We start from the raw sequence: 13,063 nt of genomic DNA on the forward strand, positions 1-13,063 counted from the left end.
GCCATAACTTATTCAAGGTTTCTATAAAGTGTTGAACCTCTATCCAAGGCTAAATTCTCTCAAAGACTAAGTCCATGAAGAAAAAACTAAAAAGTCAAAATTATGCCACCTTGGGAATGAGGTGCGAAGAAATACTTTCTCTAAAGGATAAAGTGGGGTGGCATGAGTGGGAAAGCCTGATGAAATCCTACAGTTGTAAATTTGACTTTGAAAAGCACTTTTTCAAGAACTTCTGTATTCACATGTTCACTGAATCATTATTTATAATAGCCAACAGATGGAAACAATGTGTCTTATTGATGGATGAATAATGTTTTTTTTTTAAGATTTATTTATTTATTTGAGAGAGAGAGAGAGAGAGGGAGAATGTGCAGGGGGGAAGGGCAGAGAGAGTGGGAGAGAGAATCTCCAGCAGACTTCTGAGCTGAGTGCGGAGCCCTACGTGGAGCTGCATCCTGAGACCCTGAAGTCACAACCTGAGCTGAAACCAAGAGTCAGACACTTAGCTGACTGTGCTGCCCAGGTGCCCCTGGGTAAATATGTTTTATTTACACACACACACACACACACACACATGGTAAATCCGGAGGGCGCTTTGCTAAGTGAAATAAGCTGAAGAGAGAGACAAATTCTGCATGATATCACTTGGTGTAGAATCTAAAAAGTAGAACTCCTAGAAAAAGAATAGAAAAGTGGCTTCCAGGGTGGAGGTAGAGAAAGTAGGGAGAGGTTGGTAAAAGGGTACAAACTTCCAGTTGTAAGATGAATAGTGTCTGCAGGTCTAATGCACAGCACAGTGACTCTCATTGATAACATCGTATTGTGTAAGTGAAATTTGTTAAAAGAGTAGAATTTAAATGCTCTCATCATAAGAAAAAAAGGTAAATATGTGAGGTGAGGTGATGGATAAGCAAACGAGATGGGAAGAATAATTTTACAATGTACACACAAATCGCCAAGGTTTGTGTATTAAATTTCTTAGAATATTATTTGTCAACTAAACTTTGATAAAGCTAAAAATTACATAGAAAAAAATAGAAGAACTAAACCACCTCATCGTTGGACACCAGGGTCAATGGAATACCAAGATACTGTGGATACACAATGATCTTTCATAAATATCGCTTCATTGAGTGGATGCACAAACAATAATCACCGGAGTATGCAAGGACCCTCATCAGATATCAGATACTGATAAGCTGGCAAAGGAGACCTGCCTGCCCTGAAAGAAGGATATGGGAACCAATGGACCTTTGGACTTGAGGAGGTTAGCTCTTTGGCTCCTCGACAACCAGAAGTCTCCTTAAATTGACATGACCTCCTGTCTTTTCAGAGCTGCCTCTAAAGCAAACCATCTGCCCAGCTGCCTGAGCCAGAAACAGGCCATCCTGGATTGTTTGATCACATCACACATCTGATCAATCACCATGCTTCGTCCATTCTAACTCTCAGATGTCTCAAGAATACATTTGTTTCTCTCTGCTCTCAGTTCGGCCACTATCATCTCCCACTGAGTTACACCAGTGGGTCCCTGGCCTGCCTTTCCTCCCACCTAGTGTCCACACTTTGTGGTAGTGATATTTCTAAAACACACATCTGATCGTGTTGCTCCTTGATTAATATATTCCAGTGACTCGTTATTTCCAGGAAAAAGTCTGAACTGCTTCAGGTAGAATGCCCAACGATAGCAGAGTATTTACAATCTCTGTGTGAGCTGCCTGCTTTGATCTTTTGTATGTTCATCCAGCCATTCTAGAGCTCGAGCAAGGTTGTTCCTCCTGACTCACCTTGCTAACTACAACTTGTCCTTTCCATCTCATTTTAGGGGTGGTTATGTGTTCCCCACACACTTCCCTGCACTTCCTCCATGCAGCATGTATCACACTGTACTGTATTGTGTCTGTTAATACGTTAGAGTTGAGTTCATAGTTTATGTACCTGAGAGCAGAGATCCTACTTATTTGTCATCGGTTGTACAGCAACTGTCACAAGGTATAAACACTCCATATCTATTTGTCCAACATATCCCAGTTTAATGTGTTCCTTTGGAAAAGTATTCTCTTCGCCACCTCACCCACCTCCTCTGCTTCTGTGGCAATTTCTCCACCTAAAAACCACACCTCATCTGCCTCTGCTTCTTGGCCCCATTCTGACCTTCTACTCCAGTCTAACTTGCTGAGATTCTCCCACTTACACTCCCACTTTGGTTTGCATATCTGCTTCTCTGCCCAGCGTGCCAGTGGAGCCCCTGCCCTTCATACACCTGCCTCCTCCCCACCCCGCCCCCGCCACGCTTGTGATGAAACCACACTTCTGATTATCCACAGCAGATGCCTGCCCATTTCCTGCAGCCGAATCATACCCAGACCTCTAGTCAACATCTCTAGGGTCATTGCTGGCAGTGGGACTAGATCTAGGAATACAAATTCAGAAAAACCCTGGTCATGCCTTGACGCCGCCTAAACTGCCATAATACAGCTCCAGCTGTAGAGAAGGAATAGATTACATAGATGTGTCATATTTGGGGAATCACATGGCATATTGCATCGTCCTGGTATTCAAGGAACCAGGGGTTCTAAGGAATATGAACACCCTTACAGCAACCAAGTTCACTTGCGGATGACTTATTCTACCAATCAAGATATATATAACTTACACTATATATATATAAACTAATATAAATCTATACAATTCATTCATTTACTCACTTGATACATATTTACTTGGTATCTCCTATGTTCTGGTTACTGTGCTAAATGCTTGGGATGGCACAGGGTAAAAATCCTTCTTCCTTCAAGGAGTTTTCAACCTTTTGGGGAGACAGACACCTAAACATATCATTAGAGAATAACACACAAAGTGCAAGCATAGAGGCATGCACAAGGTAAACCAGGGATTGGTAATAATAGAATCTAGAATTTGGTAGGGATCTTAGGACCTTTAGTTCAACCCTTTCCTTATGCATGACTTGCCGGTATATGACTACCCAGCTTGTAATTAAATAGTACCAATGGGAGGGAGCTCCCTTTCTCTCCATGCAGCCCATTATATTTATGAACACTTTTGTCAAGCACTTCATCTTTAACTTCTTAAAATATTGATATTCACCAACAATCCTCAGTACTGCTGAGCGTTTTTATAAACTCCTACCCCTTCTTCTGTTCTTCAAAGTCTTTAAAATAAGATACTCTTCCAGGAATATCAAGATTTTACCCTAGTCCTGATGCTCTCCTAAGTCTTGCATATCTGGGCCTTCTTCAAGAACTCAGGAATCAAAAGGAGCCTTCCATCTTGGTGATGAGTAGAAGGTATAAGTCTATCTTGTCACACCCAGAAAACAAGCAAAACAACTAAACTGAAGCACAAAAGGGAAGAGGTTCCATGATGGGATTTTCCTTCTCAACTAGAAATTTCTAGCTAACACCTCCATTATCTAGGATCAGGTCAATTTGGGATGCTATAACAAAGTGCCATTGACTGGGTGGCTTATAAAAACCAGAAATTTATTTCTTATGGTTCTTGAGGCTGAAAGTCTAAGATTAGGGTGCCAGGATGATCAGGTTCTGGTGAGGACTCCCTTTTGGTTGCAAACTGCTGACTTCTCATTGCACTTTCACATGGCAGAAGGGGCTAGAGAGCTCTCAGGGGTTCTGTTTCTAAGGGCATTAATCCCTTGCATGAGGGCTCCACTCTCATGACCCAATCACATCCCAAAGGCTCCACCTTCTAATATCATGACATTTAGGATTAGCCCTTCAACTTGCCAATTTGGAGGGACACAAATATTCAGTCTATTGTACTAGTATCATCTATCAGAAAAATTCAATCACAAGCAACCTTGTGGACCACAGTAGCATAGAGGACAGTCTTCTCTTGGGCAGCCCCAAGAGTTTGGCTCTAATGAATTTAAATTTCTAAATTTGGAAGGTTCTTTTCTTTCCATCTCCAAATAAACCAAACACATCAGAGTCTACATTTAGACTTATTCAACAGCACATACAATACAAAACTCTTATACTTGGAAAAAAAGAGTACTCTTAAGTATCCACTGTATAAGAAAATATCTCTTTACATGAATAAAAGGACATGAAATGCTAAAAACACAGAGTTTTCCTCTGTCTGAAGGGGCTGATGTTTAAAGAGTTGACATGATTCTTCTGGGATTCTTATTTGTTTCATATGTCAACTAGAGCTTTGTAGAATTGGAAAGTTTGAGTAACTTAAAAACCATTATTTCAAATGGGCTCATCTAACTAAGCAGAGTATTTGTGAAGGTATGGTGGAATATATTGATGTTAATATTTTAAGTACTCCAATAAATAATTTATGCTACTACTCTCTGAGGAGCTACTCCAACAAGCATATTTTTAGGAAACCTAATGAAGTTTTATAAAATAATGAGGTTCTTTGCAGAACTCTCAGTGACTCAGGCTTTTCATCTCTAAAGTCAGTCCACTGAGACCAAACTCAGAAGTCCCTTCTGCCATGAAACCTTTCCAGGCAGAGTTGTTTCCTCCTCCCTTTGTGCTTTGCAGAACATTTTATATTCCATCAGGACAATGCTTTTCGGCTGGGTGATAATATTCTCTTTACAAGATGATTGCTATGCCCAGCAGGAGGTGGTTTCCTTAGGACAAAGTCATGTCTTATCCCCACTTCCATTGCTATCAGTCGCCCAGTAGCCTGATGCCTGGCCGGACGTGTGGCTTCAGGCAATGCTTGTTAGGTGAATGCCCCTGCATACCTACAGCTGGGAGACTCCAATGAGTTTGTACATGCAAACTCTTCACATAACCCAAGGTTCTATCAGCAATCACAACAAAAGATTTGTCTCCACATTCTGCCAGCCAGGCAGCACAATGCCTAAGTATACAGTGATGAAGTAAAATAAAGGAAAATAAATATTTCAAGAAAATTGGGTTCTCATGTGGCTCGGGTTAGTTTCTTAACCTAGTGACCCTGCACAAATCATCTCATCTCCCTGGAGCTTGGTTTTTCTAGTGTGTGAATTAGGGCTTATAAAGTCTATTATTATTCTAGCTTTCTCAGGGTTTTGGGAAAATCATATGTCAACTAGAGAATCATCAATATACAAGCACATAGCACGGTCTTCATTCAGCAAATTTGCTTAGAGATATCACCTGCCATGCAGCATTGAATTCCAACTTGTAGTTGCCCAACTTGGGAGGTGGCATAGCATGTGGGAGGCAGTATTTTATAGTCTAAACTGGGGTAAGAGCAAGGACTTTGGGGACAGATGTAGATTTGAGTCCCAGGTCCACCATTTTCTAGCAGTGATCTTAGAGAAAGGTATATAACTTTGCTGACCCTCATTTTCCCCATCTCTAATTGGGGATCACAGCACACACTCTGTGGGGTTGTTATAGGGATTAAATGCAACATATCTGTAATGTACCTAGTATAGATTCTGGCCCAAAAAATGGTGGTAGTAGTTGGTTTTATTAAAATCATTATGAACTCCTAAAACAGATACACTTCCAGAAGTGACTGAGTCCCATCTGCAAACTTCATTCCCGGGGGAAACAGGATGAACTGTGACAGGGCATTAGGAAACAGTCATCTGTCCCTAAAGCAAGGCTGCTGACTGGAATGCACTTGCAGGGAAAGGACATGTGTAAAAAGTGCCTGAGAGTACCCATGTGAAACACCTGCTGTGCACCAGTCCTAGGAAGGCAGGGGGACAACGAGACGGGAAGGAGCAAGAGAGGCCAAGAGGCAGAGAAAAGTTGCATCAGAACTTGCTCAGGCAGAGCCAGAAACAATGCCACCTCCGTGTGGGTTATTGGGAAACCACAGGAGAAGATTAAGTGGTTCTGTTTGAGAACAGGAATTGGGCTGCATTCTAGGAGACAGAGACAAGGAGCCAGAATAATACAAATTACTGCAGCTCTGATGATAAACCAAACTGGCACAGCTCTGATTGAGAACCAGGTATTAAAGTGGGCCCCGCTGCAAAAGACTGTCATTCATATACAGATTTTTTTAAAGATTTATTTATTGATTTTGGAGAGAGAGAGAGAGAGAAGCAGTCTTCCAGCTGGATGCACAGGGAGCCTGATGTGTAGCTCGATCTCATGACCCTGAGCTGAAGGCAGATGCTTAACTGACTGAGCCACCTGGGTGCCCCTCATATACAGATCTTTACAAACCTCTGCAGGGGAAGATGTCAGAGCTACCGTATTTTTTCTTTAAATATTTTATTTATTTATTTGACACAGAGAGAGAGAGAGAGCACAAACAAGGGAAGCAGCAGAGGGAGAGGGAAAGGGAGACTCCTCACTGAGCCAGGACCCTGGGACCATGACCTAAGCTGAAGGCAGATGCTCACCAACTGAGCCACCCAGGTACCCCTCAGAGTCACCATCTAAGATGACTGTTGGTTAGAAAGAAAATTTGAGCCACATGTATAATTAACATTTTTTTATCTAAATTTTTAAAAGTAGTAACAATACAGGTGAAATTAGTTTTAATAATATATATTTATTTAATCCACTATATTCAAAATAGTATTTCAACATATAATCTGTATAAAAAAGTACTAATGACAATATGAGATTTCTTTTTTTTTTCATATCAAGGCTTCAAACTCAGGTGTGTATTTTCACTTACAGCACCTGTCAATTTGCACGAGCCACATCTCAAGGGCTCTGCAGCCACCTAAGGCCCAGACCTAATCCCAAGGGAAAATGATTTCCATTCTCCTGAATTCCTAGGCTGTTAAGACCTTTTAAAAGCCCAAATTAGTAGAGCTAAACAAGACCTTTAGAGATATTCAGAATGCAAGGGCCACCTATCCATTCCTGACGGGTTGATACACTTTGGTTTGAATTGAAGCAGCTTCAAACCCCACAAGAAAGCATCCTCCAATGTAGCATTCGCTGAGACAAACTTAGGGCTTTTTTTTTTTTTTTTTTTTTTTTTTATTCACGATAGACATAGAGAGAGAGAGGCAGAGACACAGGCAGAGGGAGAAAGAAGCAGGCTCCATGCAGGGAGCCCGACTCGGGACTCGATCCCGGGTCTCCAGGATCGCGCCCTGGGCCAAAGGCAGGCGCCAAACCGCTGCGCCACCCAGGGATCCCCTTGGCCTCTACATCTTAATAATGATCCATGTTCTCCCCACTCTCTCATTCTAAGGGAAACTGTCTCGCCCACACCTTCTCCCTGCAACCCCAAGGCTGTTTCATGCACTCACTTTTCCTCCCCGTACCCTCTTTGGCTCCAGTGACCAGGGGTGGTAAGCACAGGACACCATGAACGATTCGATCCATCTCTGCAGTTACCTGGTGTGAAAAAGCCCACCCAGCCAGGGACTGACCACTGCAGACTAGCTGGGTCAATTAGATCCTCTGTCAGGAATACAGATGCAGAATCAGTCAACCGCTGGGGAGAAGCATTAGAGGAAGACACACATAAGGAGCAGAGCTACAATAACATTGGGTTTCTAGTCAATCCTCAGGCTTCTTTAATTTCCTCTTTGATCTGTTTCCCAGATTAGGCTTCCAAAAGCCATTTCATTTTAACAAAGCAATTCTCCAGATGAAAGAATTTTGAAAGTCTCCTAGAGGAGGGTCTCCAAGTAACCCTGGCTCCTGGAGTGTCTCTTGGAACCTTCCAGTACCAACCCACATTCCGGGCTTCTGAGGCACAGCCATCGTGCTGTTTCTGGTTTTCCATGAGATTCCTGTATCTTTTATGGTCATGATTATTTTAAAAGAATCCCTTATGTGAAAAAAAAAAAAAAAAAGAATCCCTTATGTGTTGAGGAAGCCTGAATGAGTCTAAACCTTTCAACAAAAAGGCCTACCACAGAGATGGATACTTTCACACACATTCAGGCAAAATTCTTTTCCACCACTCTCCTCCAAACTTGTTTGCACTCAGTCTCATGCCAACACTTAGCCTGACAGAGAAGTGATGGATTACTTTGGGTTGCATTTCCAAGTAATTATATTCTGAAAAGACCTCATCGCAGTGGCCTTCTGGGGACCCTTTAAGCCTCACATCATCTACAGCAATGGTTCTCAACTGTGACTGCATATTGGCACCACCTGGGGTCCTTTTAAAATACACTGAGGCCCAGGATTTCTCCCAAAGCTATGAAGACAGAAGCTCTGGGGCTGGTCCCTGACATCTATACTTTTTAAAAGCTCCCCAAGTCATTCTAATGTGTAGCTGTGATTGAGAAACACTGATATACAGAATATGCAGCTTGGGTTTCTGGCAGAGAAAGTCCTATACTGTTTTTCACTACAAAAGAAGTGCAGATTTTTCCAAGGATACATAAGAAGTGGGGAATGATGCAAAGTGAAGAGTAAATCTCACTCATCAATAGAATCCCCAACAATCCCACTCCCTGGAGGTAATTATAGTGTCTGGTGTGCCCCACCAAGAATTATCTGTGCCTATGCAAATATATACATGTATATAATACACACATACATATATATGCACATACTTTTTCACATATATTTACAAGGGTATACACATATTTTTATGAATGTTAATATATATACACACACACACATATGCATGCATATACAAACTCACACATATCTTTTCTTCCTGTGGCTGGCTTTTTCTCTTACATATCTTGGTTATTAATCTAGAAACTATTGATAAAGAAAAATAATGACAAGATTTGAGAGGGAAGGTACCTCAAATATATATCTATATTTATATATATAATATGTATATTTCTATAATATAACAAGTTATAAAGCTACAGTGATTAAAACAACATGATTTGTTGGCAGAATAGATAAATTATTTATTCCAATAGACTAAAAAGTTTACAAAATAATAAGTGACATTGATTTGGCATATGGGAAAATTGGCATTTCAAGTCAGTGGGGAAAGGATAGACTATTCAATAAAGAGTTCTAAGTTAATTGGCTATTTTTTAAGGTGGACTCCTATTTCACAGTATAAATAAATTCAAGACAAATAAAAGATCTAAACAATAAAAACAAATCCCTATGCATATCAGAAGAAATAACTTGATCCTGAGTGGGAAAACTTTGCTAATATATGAAATCTAGAAGTCATAAAATAAAGGATAGACAGATTGTACTATATAAAATTAAAACTTCTCAAAAAAGACACAATAAAGAAAAGTAAAATAAAAACAAGTGAAGGAAGATGATATTTATAACATGTATAAAGAGATTAATGTCCAGACTATAAAAGAGTTTCACATAGCAATAGGAAAATGACAATCAACAGAGAGATAAGCAAAGCTATAAACTGACAACAGAGTAACAGACATGAACTATAAATGTATAAAAACACGTTCAATTTCAATACTCCAAGAATGCAGATTAAAACAATGCTGACTTTTTTCACTTATCACATTGTCAAAGTGTTCTAAAGCATTGGTCAATATCAAGAGATGGTGACTTTTTGAAGAAATAGGTATTCTCACATTTTGGTAGAAGAATAAATTGAGATAGCTTTTATTATTTTATTTATTTATTTATTTTAAAGTTAAGGGATTTTTTAAAAGATTTTATTTATTTATTCATGAGAGACAGAGAGAGAGAGAGAGAGAGAGAGAGAGAGAGAGACAGAGACAGAGACATAGGCAGAGGGAGAAGCAGGCTCCATGCAGGGAGCCTGACATGCGACTCCAGGATCAGGCCCGGGGCTGAAGGTGGCGCTAAACCGCTAAACCACCGGGGCTGCCCTGGAAAGCTTTTAAAATGGCAATTTGGCATATTCTTCTTCTTCTTTTTTTGGGGGGGCATATTCTCTAATATAAAATTCATGTGTCCTTTGATCCAGCAATTTCACTTCTGAGTATCTATTCTACAGAACACTATAAACCAAGTGAATACAAAGATACATACACAACGCAGCATTCCCTGTAATGAAAGAAAAAAGGAAACACTTGAATGCCTCTCAATAAATAGTTACATAAAATAAAGTGCAGTTATACTTTAAATCCTAGGCAGCCATTTAAACAAATTAGGTGACTTTAAGAGTCTAAATGAAAAGTTATGATTGTGATGTGAATTGTAGAAAGCCAGGTGCAAAATAATTTGCAAAGACAATCTAATATGTATAAGAAGGAAACACATACACATATGCACATACAGACACACTTCTAATCACCCAGAGAAAGAGCTGGAAGGAAGAGCAAACTTTTCATAGAGATTATTAGAAATAATCTGAAGAAAGATTTCAGTCTTGGGAGGATATGATGAGGCTTTGAAGGAAACATTCATTTAACATTATATACTTTTTATGTTTTTTATATTTTTTGTGATGCACGTTAATTTTATAATTCTTTTGTAATAAAAAAGAGGCAAGTTTTCTCACTTTTAATTTGTGTTTCTTAAATTGGGGGCTTATCATCCCTTCTTAAGTTTATTGGCCATTTGTATTTCTTTTCTTCCAAGCAGCCTGTTCATGTGCTTCATCCATGTTTACTCAATTTTTTTTTTTGATGTACTACTTAAATTTTAGGAAATTTATATTTAGGAAAATATATTTTGCTATGTTATATAGGTACTGCAAATAACTTTTCTGTCATTTGTATTTTTATTTCATTTATACTATTTTTGTCTATATGTTTTATACACACTTTATGTATTTAAATATACCAATCTTTTTCTGTATAGTGTTTGGGTTTGGTACCATGCTTCAACCCAAACAATTATACAACCCAATTCCTTATACAAAATTTATTTTAAAACAGATTACAGGCTTAAATGTAAAACTGCAAGGCTTCTAGAAAAAGATAGGATAAAATCTTTGAGGACTAGTTCTTTTACTTTGTACTAAGAGAAAAAAAATGAAATTTTTCCATAAAATGAAAAATTGATAAATTGGACTTCATGAAAATTAAAAACTTTTACTCCATGAAAAATCCTATTTACAGAGAGGGAGGAAATATTTTAAACTGCACATATGAGAAAGGACATGTCTCTAGAATATATAAAGAACTCCCAAAACCCAACAGTAAAAGAACAATCCAATTAGAAAATGAGCAAAAAACATTAATAGAAATTTCACTGAAGAAGATACACAGATGGCAAATAAGCACATGAAAAGATGTTCAACACCATTAGCCATTAGAGAATGCAAATTAAAATCTCAATGAGATATCACTACCCACCTATTAGAGTGGCTTAAACATAGTGATAACACCAAATGCTGATGACGATGCAGAAAAACTCCATTACTCGTACAATGCAAAAGATTATGGCCACTTTAGAAAATAATTTGGCAATTCATTTTCAAACTAGAAATGGACTTACCCAGAAGACCCAGATACTCTACTCTCAGCCATTTATCCCAGAGAAATGACAATTTACACTCACACAGAAACTTGCACACAAATGTTCACAGCAGCTTTATGTGGAATAATCCCCAGCTGGAAACTACCCTAAGGTCCTCCAGTGGGTGAATGATTAAACAAACTGTGGTACATCTGTGCTGTGGAATACTACTCAGCAACAAAAAAGAATCAACTATTAATACATGCAACAACCTGGATGGATCTCAGGGAAATTATGCTGAGTGGAAAAAGTCAATCTCATGCATGGTGTAAATACTGCATGATTCTGGGGCCCCTGGGTGGCTCAGTCTATTAAGTGTCTGCCTTTGGCTCAGGTCATGATCCCAAGTCCTGGGATGGAGCCCTGCCCACTTCCAGCTCCATGCTCAGAGGGGAGCCTGCTCCTCCCTCTCCCTCTGCACTGCCCCCAACTCGTGCTCTTTCTCTTTCTCCCGCTCTCTCAATAAATAAATTTAAAAATCCTTAAATACTGCATGATTCTATTTATATAGTGCTCCTATAATAAACTTACAGAGATGGACAACAGACTGAAGGTTTCAAAGGGTTAAGAATGAGTGGTAGATTCAAAGAGGTTGTAGAAGGGAGCCTTGTGGTGATGATACAGTTTTGTATCTTGATTATGGTAGTAGTTACATAAAGTTAACATGATAAAAAATTACACATAACTACGTACATGCACACAAATGAGTACATGTATAACTGATAAAACCTGTGATAAACTCTAATTGATAAGGTCTCTTGATTGTGCCAATGTCAGTTGGCACAATCAGTTTTGATACTATGCTATAGTTACATAAAGTGTTAACATTATCAGAGGCAGAGCAAAGCAGGCACACACTCACAATCTATAAATATTTCATATTACAAGTTTTTAAAAAAACACACAATTCAGCTATTCTTCAACAGAATATTTGCATCATTCTTTGTTTAAAAAAATCCACATGACTGGACTAACCATAAATTTCATGAGACAAGTCTGCCTAAAGTCAGTGCATAGATTAAAATTTTAGTGACTCTTGTTCACAAAGTATAAATAAAGCAAGAGAACTTAACACTCAGATTTTGCTCTCAAGAATCATGTTATCCTTCACCCTGACTGTCCTACCAAAGTGGTGGCATCTGTAAATGGGTAACCTTAAGATTTCTGGGGTACCCTGGATCCAGGACCCCAGCATAAGTCACCCAACTTCAATTTGTCCTTAAATAGAATTTTAAAAATAATAATAGTTAAAATATATTGAGCACTGAACAACTCAGCTACCTATTACACAGTAGAAGGTATGAAGAGGACTCATAAGAAATGAGAAAATATGGTCTTGGTTCATACTGCACACTTGAAGGAGAAATAATACATACCTGGGCTTTTTAAGCCCTTGGAAATTTATTTGGGGGATGATAAGAAAGAAATGATAGGGGTGCCTGGGTGGCTTCGTGGGTTGAGTGTCTGCCTTTGGCTCAGGTTGTGATCCCAGGGTCCTGAGGTCGAACCATATGATAGCCCTCCTGCTCAGTGGGAGTCTGTTTCTCCCTCTCGCTCCACCTCTCCCCCCTCACTCTACTCTCTCTCTCTCTCTCTTTCTCTCTCTCTCTCTCAAATAGTAGATAAATAAAATCTTTGTTAAAAATGACGGTAGAATATTCCAAATTTAGATATTCAGTCAGATGTATTTATCGAATACTCGCTTTGGGCACCTGTTGTGTGACAGATGGACTAAAGCTCAGGGCTTACCAAGGAGCCTG

The 13,063-nt window shown here is 39.2% G+C and overlaps 1 protein-coding gene across 6 annotated transcripts in view; it reads right to left on the minus strand.

Moving 5' to 3' along the window:
* AMOTL1 (angiomotin like 1) overlaps nucleotides 1–13,063 on the minus strand; it is a 170,081-nt gene that overhangs the window by 129,199 nt on the left and 27,819 nt on the right. Inside the window, exon 1 of one of the 6 annotated variants that reach the window (XM_025419255.3) lies at nucleotides 7,217–7,502. The exons of the other annotated variants lie outside the window; for them this stretch is intronic. The gene's annotated coding sequence lies outside the window, so the exon portion shown is untranslated. Of the gene's footprint in view, nucleotides 1–7,216; nucleotides 7,503–13,063 lie in introns of those variants that run through there. 6 annotated transcript variants of the gene reach the window in all.

Source organism: Canis lupus, chromosome 21 (assembly GCF_003254725.2).
Source record: "Canis lupus dingo isolate Sandy chromosome 21, ASM325472v2, whole genome shotgun sequence".
NCBI classification, from domain to species: Eukaryota; Metazoa; Chordata; class Mammalia; order Carnivora; family Canidae; genus Canis; species Canis lupus.